The sequence below is a fragment of the Montipora capricornis genome, chromosome 4, assembly GCF_036669925.1.
Source record: "Montipora capricornis isolate CH-2021 chromosome 4, ASM3666992v2, whole genome shotgun sequence".
Classification (NCBI taxonomy): domain Eukaryota; kingdom Metazoa; phylum Cnidaria; class Anthozoa; order Scleractinia; family Acroporidae; genus Montipora; species Montipora capricornis.
This window is the reverse complement of record NC_090886.1, coordinates 12397544-12407543: the sequence shown is the minus strand read 5'-3', so window position 1 is coordinate 12407543 and position 10000 is coordinate 12397544. Positions and strand designations below refer to the sequence as shown.

General features: G+C 43.4%; 1 protein-coding gene and 2 pseudogenes across 3 annotated transcripts in view; 2 read left to right on the top strand and 1 right to left on the bottom strand.

Annotated features, from left to right (window-relative positions):
- Positions 1-1727, top strand: part of LOC138044758 (uncharacterized) — a 5608-nt pseudogene extending 3881 nt beyond the window's left edge.
- The window catches only part of LOC138045548 (lysozyme C-like), a 91353-nt gene that overhangs the window by 52773 nt on the left and 28580 nt on the right, over positions 1-10000 (bottom strand). The gene's annotated exons all lie outside the window — the stretch shown is intronic.
- On the top strand, positions 1811-3225 carry LOC138044756 (uncharacterized; annotated as a pseudogene).

The window sequence follows — 10000 nt, the reverse complement described above, 5'->3', positions numbered from 1 at the left end:
AAAGAGATATCATTTTGAGGCTGTTAGGAGGTCACTTCTCAGACACAGTAGTGGAGAAAATAAAGAAAGGGAAGTGTGTTCCGAGATGACAACTGGGATTTGAAAATTTTAAAAGAACAAATGAGAAACGAAGTCCAGAATGAGGATCTGCACTTGTTTGCCAGTAACCTCAGACTCAACTTCAACCACTTGCCCAATGACAACCCAATGAGGAAATGTTAAAGATTTCCGTCCTCATAATTTTCCTTAAATGTAAGTGAATGGAAGATATGTTCAGAATGTGCCAAAATTATTCGGCGAATTTGTCTTGAGTTCTGTCCCAAATTTAAGTTCTTGAGAGCACTTATCCCTACGGAATCACGTTTCTCATGAGTACAGTCTACAAATGTCACAGAAGTCTACCATAGTCAGTTCGCCAATCATCAATGCAACTGAATCAAAATGTGATGATTGTGTTAGCATTTTAAGAACTTACGAAAAGTGGATTGCCGAATGTTCAAGTAGGGCTGCTAGAGGAAATACCACACACTTGACAATCCACCAGTTCATGAAGGACCTCCAGCACCTGGCCAGACAAATGCACACAGACAAGACACTAACGATGACCCAGTGAGGGAAATAAAATTCCTTTTGCTGGTGATGAGCTAACCCGGGTGAGATTTGCAGGAGCCAAAGATTTGCTGTCAGGTTCACGCACAGCATCTGATCGTTTTGATCGATGCCCCCCATTTAAACCTGTGATGTGGCACACCAAACAGTCTGACCAAAGCCTCTCTTCTAAATTACGCATACTCATTTCTACACAAAGCAGAGTCTGCGAATCAAATTGGTACCTTGAAGAACTTAAGAGAAAAGTATAATAGAAGGAATGCTACCCCTTTCAAAGTTCTTGACTCCTATGAAGGAAGTGCAGAGCTGTTCCTCAGTGTTGAGAAAGGTTACATAATAATAGCTGTCCTTAACTTTTTGGGATGTCACACCTTGAGGATACACCATCATTACATAAATTCCCACAGAACATTGCACGCGAGAGTGCAGAAAAGGAGAAGAAATACTTTGATGATGCTTTTGGAAAGTTTATTGACAAGTGCCTGTTACAGAAAGTAAATGCCAATGATTTTTACAATGATGACTATTTAATGAATTCTGCCCCTTGTTGTATTTTTCTGGCTGTTCTTGTCATGCAGATGAAGGACACAGCAGCAGAAGGAGATGGCACCAGGAATCTCATCAATCAAAAACTCTTGCTTTTAGTTTTCAAGTCTATGGGGGCATACAGCAAGTATGCAAATCGAAATCTTTGTGAGTAAAGCCCAGATTGAGTGTTTATTAACTCCACACCCAGTATCTGGACAGTTCAAATGGGGATTTTTAGTAAACTGGAGGGGTAGCGTTGAAAATAATGTAAAAACGATTTGGCCCAAGAAATGTCAAACAAAACTCTGAACTCTATTAGCAAGGTCTGCAAAGCCACTAAGTGGCATCTATCAAATGGTACTACAGGAGTTTGAATTATCAGTAGGCATTAACAAGACATCTGTAGAACATACTACACGTGACTCACTTAAAGATGAGAAGGAAATGGTTCATTACCTACTGCAGTTGAATCCTTTCCATTACATGTCTACAAGATGTCATGACAGCTTTAAAGGTTCCCCCTAAGCTACTTGAACATTGTTGAATTTCAAGAGTAGCTGGATAAACACCTGAGAGAATTGGCAGCTTAACCTTCTCACTTGCACTATTGACCTGCATGTGAATTCTCGTTACAATTTTGGCACACTGTCAAGTAGACAATTAATGAGACGAGATGAAATTATTATTTAAGTTTGCGGTGCTTTGATGTTACATCAAATTCTCAATTATAGCTAACAAAGAAATATACATGTATTGTAATCACTTGGGATAATAATAATATTATTAACTTTGACATCTTGGGAGTGAAAGGGTCAAAGATGTCACTGATGTCACTCAAAATTGCAATTTTCATTTATTTCACTGAACGAAAAATGGATTTGTCATAATATTATTGAATTTGTTAATAATGCGAAGATTCATAAAAATCTGTTACAAGCTCTGCGAAAAATGAGAGTTTAAAGTTGCCAATATTTACTATTTACAAACAATTGAATATCAAAGGCAAGTGTTATATCCTGGTATCCCTGTGTATCGCAGGCCGGGTTGCGAAGCTTAGGAACGTTTCAGGAACGTTTTGAGAACATGTCCTCTGCACGAACTATGTGCATCTCTTAGTCTGTCTAGTCACGATTAAAGTTACTTGCGATACTACAAATAGGCGACGAGGATAAACAACAATCAGATAACATATCAAGATGAGTTGTCTCCAGTGAATTTAAAGGCAACAAACTTGGCAGATGGGTGGACGTCTTGGGTCGATGCCTTTCACAACTACCGAATTGCTATGAAATTAGATAAAGAAAGTGACGAAGTTCAAACAGCTACTCTTCTACATCTTGCTGGGACGGGAGTCCAACATTTGTTCTCGGGTTTGCCTGGAGAGAAAAAGAAATTTGAGGAAGTTAAACAAGCGTTGAGTGCACACTTTCAGCCTAAAAGAAACAAGTGGGCAGAGAGATACAAGTTTCGAAAACATGCTCAACTTCAACATGAATCATTGGATACCTTCATTGCAGAATTCCGTATGCTGAGTTTAACATGCGACTTTGGGGAAGCCGCTGATGATAATATCCTTGGTCAAGGTATAGAGAAATGTTCTGACGGATATCTACGAAAAAAGCTACTACAACAAGGAGAAACTCTTACTCTGGAAAAAGCCCAGACGCTCGGGAGAGCAATTGAATCTGCAAAGAAGGATACGCAGCTACTTGGGGGACAGGAAGCCTGAAATTTGCCAGAAAAATCTGATGTTAATGCAGTAAAATCTTCAGTAAATAAAGAAAAAGAAAAAGCCCGCTTTCTGTGTGGAAGAGCGGATCATCTTGCTAATGACGGAAGATGCGCAGCTAGGAACGCAAGTGTAGAAAATGTAAGAAGACTGGTCAGTTCTGGAAGTGTTGCAGATCAACAGAATCAGAGAACAAAGAAGATGTGAAGTTTGTCCAGCCAGTCCAGCAACAGTCAGATAAGTCTAACTATGAATATGTTTATTATACTACTAACAAGGAGGGGATGGGTTTTGAAACTGATGTTGAAGTCAATGGTAAACTTGTTCAAATAATGATCGACACTGGTTGTGCTAAATAGAACGAATGATTCAAGACGATGTGATTGAGGAAGCAATAGGAGCATCGTGGATATCACCTGTGCAGATTGTTTACAAGGGGAATGGGGAATTGAGAGTGTGTGTTGATCTCAGGGAAGCCAATAAAGCAGTGATAAGAGAGCGGTTCCCAATTCCTAGAATCCAAGACCTGTTATGGCAACTAAGTGGGGCTCGGATGTTCTCGACTCTGGATCTAAGGAAAGCATATTAGCAAGTCCGCCTAGCGGAAGAATCTAGAGACATTACATCGTTCATGGCCGCAGGTAAAGTGTATCAGTTCAAAAGGCTGCCCTTTGGGCTTGCATCAGCACCAGAGGTGTACCAAAGGGTCATGAGCATAGTATGTGAAGGGTTATCAGGTGTGCTTAGCTATTTTGATGATGTTGTGGTGTATGGGTCAACACCAGAAGAACACTGGAAGAATCTTCGCGCAGTTATGGATAAACTTCAAGTGTCTGGCCTTCGTCTCAATGCAGACAAGTGTGCCTTGAACATGTCTGAACTGAAATTTCTAGCACACATCATCTCCGCTGAGGGCATTAAGCCTGACCCAGACAAGGTAAAAGCAATTGCAGAAGCACCAATACCTCGTGATCAAGCTGAGCTGAGATCATTTCTAGGAAGTATTACATACCTTACACAGTTTGTTCCCAACCTTGCAACAGTTATCACTCCTTTGCGACAGCTTACACAGAAGGGTGTGGTGTGGAAATGGAGTAAAACAGCATCCAAAGCATTTGAGGAAGTTAAAGAGCTTCTGATTAAAGCACTATGCCTTGCACACTACTCCTTGAAAGCAGAGACCAAACTTGTAGTAGATACCAGCCCAGTCGGTCTTGGGTGCAGCCGCTGGCAGCCCATATCTTATGGTTCCAGAAGTTTAACTGCTACAGAAAAGAGGTATTCGTAGATCAAACGAGAGGCAATGGCTGTGCTGTTCGGATTGCAGAAGATGCATACCTACATTTATGGTCGCCGCGTTGTCGTCTCGACTGATCATAAACCACTGCTTGGCGTATTCAATAAAAACACTCAATCAATCCGCCCTGAACGAATTGTTCTCAGATGTCAGGACTACGACTTTACACTCACTTATGAACCGGGATCTGAGAACATTGCAGATGGACTATCAAGGTTACCTTTGAACACTACTGGTATGGGAACAAGTTTTGTTGAGGAGCATGTACGCTTTGTCAAAAGTGCTGATGCTTTGCTCTCAATTGATGACATAAAAGAGGCTGGAGAGTCACCCAGAATTACTAGAGGTGCTGAAGGTACTTGGTGGAACTCAGAGTCTGGTAGGTAATACATGGAAACATTTTGAAGATGAACTGAACTTTGCACAGGGCCTACAGTGGCGAGGTCGGCGGATTTATGTTCCAGAGAAGTTAAGGAAAAAGGCATTGGTCTTGGCACATGAGGCTCACCAAGGTATTGTGCGCTGCAAGGAACGCCTTCGTAGAATACTGTTCTGGCCGGGGATGGACTCTGACGTGGAAGACCTTTGCCGAAATTGCGAGACATGCGTGCGGCTTCAGCCACTACGCGAGTCACACCTAATACAGCAACTCCACTGCTGATCACTGCTGGAAGAAGTGTGGCCTTAACCTGGTTGGTCCATTTCCTGGAGAGATCTACATCATGACTTTTGTTGATTACAGAAGCAAATGGCCCGAGGCTATTGTCCTCAAGCGTATTACAAGTAAGAGTATAATTACTGTACTTACAGATATATTTGCACGATTTGGAAATCCAAAAGTTCTCATCACGGACAATGGACGTCAGTTCATAGCGGAGGAATTCTAAGACTTCATGAAGGCAAATGGAATACAGCACAGAAGAGTATCACCCTATTTTCCACAAGCAAATGGGCAGGTTGAGAGATAGGTACCTAAAGCACAGTGTCAGAGCAGCAGAGTTAGATGGTTTATCCTGGACAGAGGTTCTGTCTACAATCCTGCAAGTTTACAGGTCCACTCCACATGCTGGGACTGCCATGACCCCTGCTAAGCTGTTTTTCAACAGAGAGATAACAACAAAGTTGCCGACAGTACCAGAAATTGATCAGAACAACCCTGAAGAGAGGTACAAGGAATATCAGAGAAAGTTATTTGAGTATACTGATGCCAAGCAGCATGCGCAACAACATGACCTAGGACCTGGGGATATTGTATTTGTGGCAAATACAAAATCTGGAAAATTGATTCCCACGTTTGGTCATCAGAGGTATGTAATTGTTCGTAGCAAAGGACCGGATACCTTTGAACTTGTCCATGCTGAGACTGGACAACGTCTCATTCGTAATGTAAAGTTTCTTAGTAGGGTTCCAGGCATGGAGCTATCACTTAATGATGACAATTACACCAGCTGCTTGGAGTCGGAAGAGTTCACGGGGGCAGCAATGCCTCCTTTAGATCAACTCGTTATATTTTGATTGTGTTGAGTTGTATTCTTATTTTTAACCTTTGAACTTTGAATAGGACTTCCGCTGAACTATTGAACTATGGGTTAGGATGGGATGTTATATCCTGGTATCCCTGTGTATCGCAGGCCGGGCTGCGAAGCTTAGGAACGTTTCAGGAACGTTTTAGTAACATGTGTTCTGGACGAACTATGTGCATCTCTTAGCCTGTTTAGTCACGATTAAAGTTACATGCGATACTACAGCAAGCATCTGCCCATCGGTATCGGTGGCATCCGTAAGAAGGTCGATTGATGTTAACTGAGGGCCAGGTTAATCAATGACAAGCGAGTGGATCACTAGTCAACAATAATTTATTATCACCGGTAGTAATGCATTAATGTAGTGTTTAAAAAACGAGCAGCAGTTTTATCGGGGTTTAAAAACACGAGGCGTAGCCGTGCGTTTTTAGACCCGATAAAACACTTGCTGCGAGTTTTTTTGAAACAAAAGAGAAATTGTCTGACGTCAACAAAGGGTCGTTCGAATTCCAAGTTGTCAAAGTCGTTAAAGACTCTTGCGAGTATTAACAGTCAAGCGTCAAGTGCGTCTCGTGCGCGACTTCGAGAAGCTAAGGAATTCCGTCAATTGGCTCACCTTAAGCTGCAGCGACTGAAACTTACTCAAGGACTTGAGCAAAGGCGAGCTCAGTTGGAAAGCGAAGCACAGAGACGTATGCTGATTCTTGAGTTCGAATTTGCAACTGCGAGCGAGAAGGTATGGTCTGCCACAGTCTTCGATCCTGTAGTGCTTGATGCCCCTATAGGGGGTCTGGAAACTACTCGCCATAGGCACAGGGGCCCAGGAGGGTTTCCTAGGTCCGGCCCTGCTCTGATGCCAAGTGCTATGAGCGAGCCAGTAATGCACACTATTTTTTCTCTTGTTGAACCAGTAGTCACGAAGAGTCATTGCTTGAATCCATTGGCTGCTGAATGGACTAGCGGGTTACCAACATTGCCTATCAATAGTGCTCCTCAATCTTCTGACTCAGGCCAAAAGTAATGTAAGAGAGCTTGTCAGGACCTTAACGTCAGCCTTAGATGTAGGTTTTAATATCCCTAGAGCTGACATATTAACATTCAACGGAGACCCATTGGAGTATGGCCAGTTTATTCATAATTTCGATGTTAACGTTGCCAGTTTGATTAATGATACATGAAAAAGGTTAGCGTATCTCATCCAGTATTGTAGAGGTGAAGCCAAAGAAGTTCTTGAGAACTGTTGCATGTAAGAGTCAGAACGTGGTTATAAGAAAGCTAGGGAGATCTTGTATCATCAATTTGGGAGACCTCACATTGTTGCTAAAGCGCATGTAAACCAGCTAATCAAGGGCCACATGATAAAGCCAACTGACGGATCAGCGTTGCAGAAACTTGCTTCACAAATGCTAAAATGCGAGACTGCCTTGTCTCAAACCGGTTATGATGCAGATTTGAACAACTCTGAAACGCTGTTGAAGATTATGGATCGCCTACCAACGCGACTTCAGACTAAAAGGGACTGACCTTGCAGAAAACATTTTCCGAGATGGGGGACGTTCGCATCTTTCCCATCTCACCGCTTTTATTCAGCAAAGCGCTTGAGTGTGAACAGTTAGAGAGACAGAAGCAGTAGTAGACCTCAACAGAGTTTAGTAATGATACTCCACGTCGAGGTACAACCCTGGCTGTGAGAAGTGTCAGTGCTCTAGAGAGTCTGCACGAGAGTCCACACGAAATAAGGGATAATGTACTAGACCATCCACGCGATAGTTGACATAAAAACTGGAGTAGGGTCACACGCAGAGATATAACCACAGATAAATGTATCAGCCTCGGACTTCGTGATGTCTCATGCAGTTACCCTCCTCCTGAAGTCTGCACTTCGTGTCCGCAGAGTCCTTTGTGCTTTAAGTCACATTTCTTGAGGGACTGCATAGCCTTTAAAGCGAAGACTTATCAGCAACGCCTCGATCTCTTCTTCCAAAAGCATATTTGCAGAAACTGTCTGGTACCTGGTGATTATGCAAAGGGATGTGCAGGGGTAAGAGCGTGTGAAAGGTCCGGTTGCATAAGAAAACATGGCATCCTACTGCATCTCCCGGATGGGGCGCGTGGTAATAACGATGTAGATTATAGAGTAGTTTCACACCAAGCGTCGGCTACGGCATCAAACAGCATCATTTGGGTCCGTATGGAAACGGGTCTGCCTTCGAGTCATCTCTATACGCGTTCAAGGTTCATGTTACTGGTTGGGTTATTGAGACATACGCATTGTTGGATGATTGTTCAGACTTGTCATTGTGTGATCATCGACTATTGGAGAAGCTTGGTTTGAATGGGATAAGCTGGCAGTTCACTCTTACTACCCTTAGAAACAATGAAGAACAAAGTGGGTTGGAAGTTGGTGTGAAGGTCAGCGGCATAGATGGTGAAAAGGATCTCTGCTTGCCTAGAGTATGGGTCTGTTGAAGGGATTCCCGTGTCAGATAAGAGCATTCCAGTACCTGATGATTTAAGGCGATGGTCCCATCTCCAAGATTTGATTTTTCCCCAGATTGATGAAGTCAGTAATACTTTTGATTGGCGGAGATTGTCCCGAGGAATTTTGGGTGCTAGACGAGAGGAAAGGGCCAAATGATGAACTGTATGCAGGCAAGTTCCCGTTGGGAAGGGACCTGTTGGGCCCAACGAATCCTCACAAAGAATTTCACGTGAAACTGGGAATGTTGATTAATTTAACCCGTCACCTAACCGCCTGACCACCACACCTCTAGCTGCTCAGGGTCAAACTCTGAGCGACTAGAAAGATTGGCTAGCTGCTTTATCTAAATTATCTGAGGTTGAAGTAAGAAGATGTTAAAAACCGGACTCAATTAGTGAGGCCAGTCACATTCAGGCCCACCATTTCCCCCTTGCATGGTTGACACAGATGGTAATATTCATTGTTGACTTGTCATTGGAAAGCCTCGCCTGGCGCCCTTAAAGGCGATCACAATCCCTCACTTGGAGCTGTCAGCAGCAGTGGTATCTGTGAAGCTGGATAATATGATCCAGAGAGAGCTCAATGTGGGTTGTGGCGGTGTGCCGTGTGTTAAGAGAATGCCTTTACTGCCGTAAGAGAGCTTCACCAACAGGGGAATAAAGAATGGCGGACTTGCTTCCGGAGCGCCTGACCCCAGATCGATTGCCTTTTACGTTCGCAGGCATTGAATACTTTGGCCCTTTCCTAGTCAGATTTAAGCGCATCAGTGTATAATGCTGCGGATGCTTGTTTACCTATCTGGCCTCCAGAGCTGTCCACATTGATATTTCGCACTCTTTAGACACGAATTCGATTATTGACGCCCTGCGAAGGTTTATTGCCAGGAGAAGAAGACCCGAGATCATCAGAAGCAATAGTGTTACCAATTTCCATGGTGACGCGCGACAAATGCGAACTGTGCTGTCAGAATGGAATCAACAGAAGATAAAAGCGTTTACGAGTCAGCGTGAGATCAAATGGATCTTTAACCCACCGACAGCCAGTCATATGGGAGGTGTTTGAGAAAGAATCACTCAATCAGTCAAGAGAATCCTCAAGGCCCTTCTTAGAGAGCAACTTGTCAACGATGAGTCACTTCTGACCCTAATGGCTGAGACTGAATCGGTCAGAAATTCTCTCCCATTAACGCTAAACCCTGACAACCTAATAGATGCTGAGCCTCTCACTCCAAGTCATTTGTTATTACTGAGGTCGAACCAACCAATTACCCCTAGAGTTTTCTCCGAACAAAATCAGCGCTGTCAGCGACGTTAGCGGCAAATTCAGTACCTGGCTAAAATTTTCTGGAAACGTTGGCTCCGAGAATATCTGATCACATTGCAGCAACTCCATAAGTGGATCTATGTTAGCCGGAACCCTAAGATGGGCGACTTATTTTACTCACAGAGGAGAAAACCCATCGGGGTCAATAGCCCTTAGGTCGGGTTACCAGAGTCCACAAGGCTAAAGATCATCACGTGTGTTTAGTGGAGATTAAAACCAAAATGAGATGACTTGCCCGCAGAGGGAGGCAGAGACAGACCTCGACTTGATCTCTTCCTTCCTCTACGTGAAGGTCTATGAAGAGCACAATATTCTTTTACAGCATTATCACCCATAACTTGGGACTCAGAATCAGAAACATCACTGTTGTAGGTCAAGATAGAACAAGAAAACAAAGGACGTTCCGAAGCTTGAACAGGAACGGAAATCTCTTGAAGGAGGCCCTGAGAAGTCAGAAGACCAGGGGTAGGCTTGGAAGGAGGTGCAGAAGCCAGCCAGAGGCTGAGGGA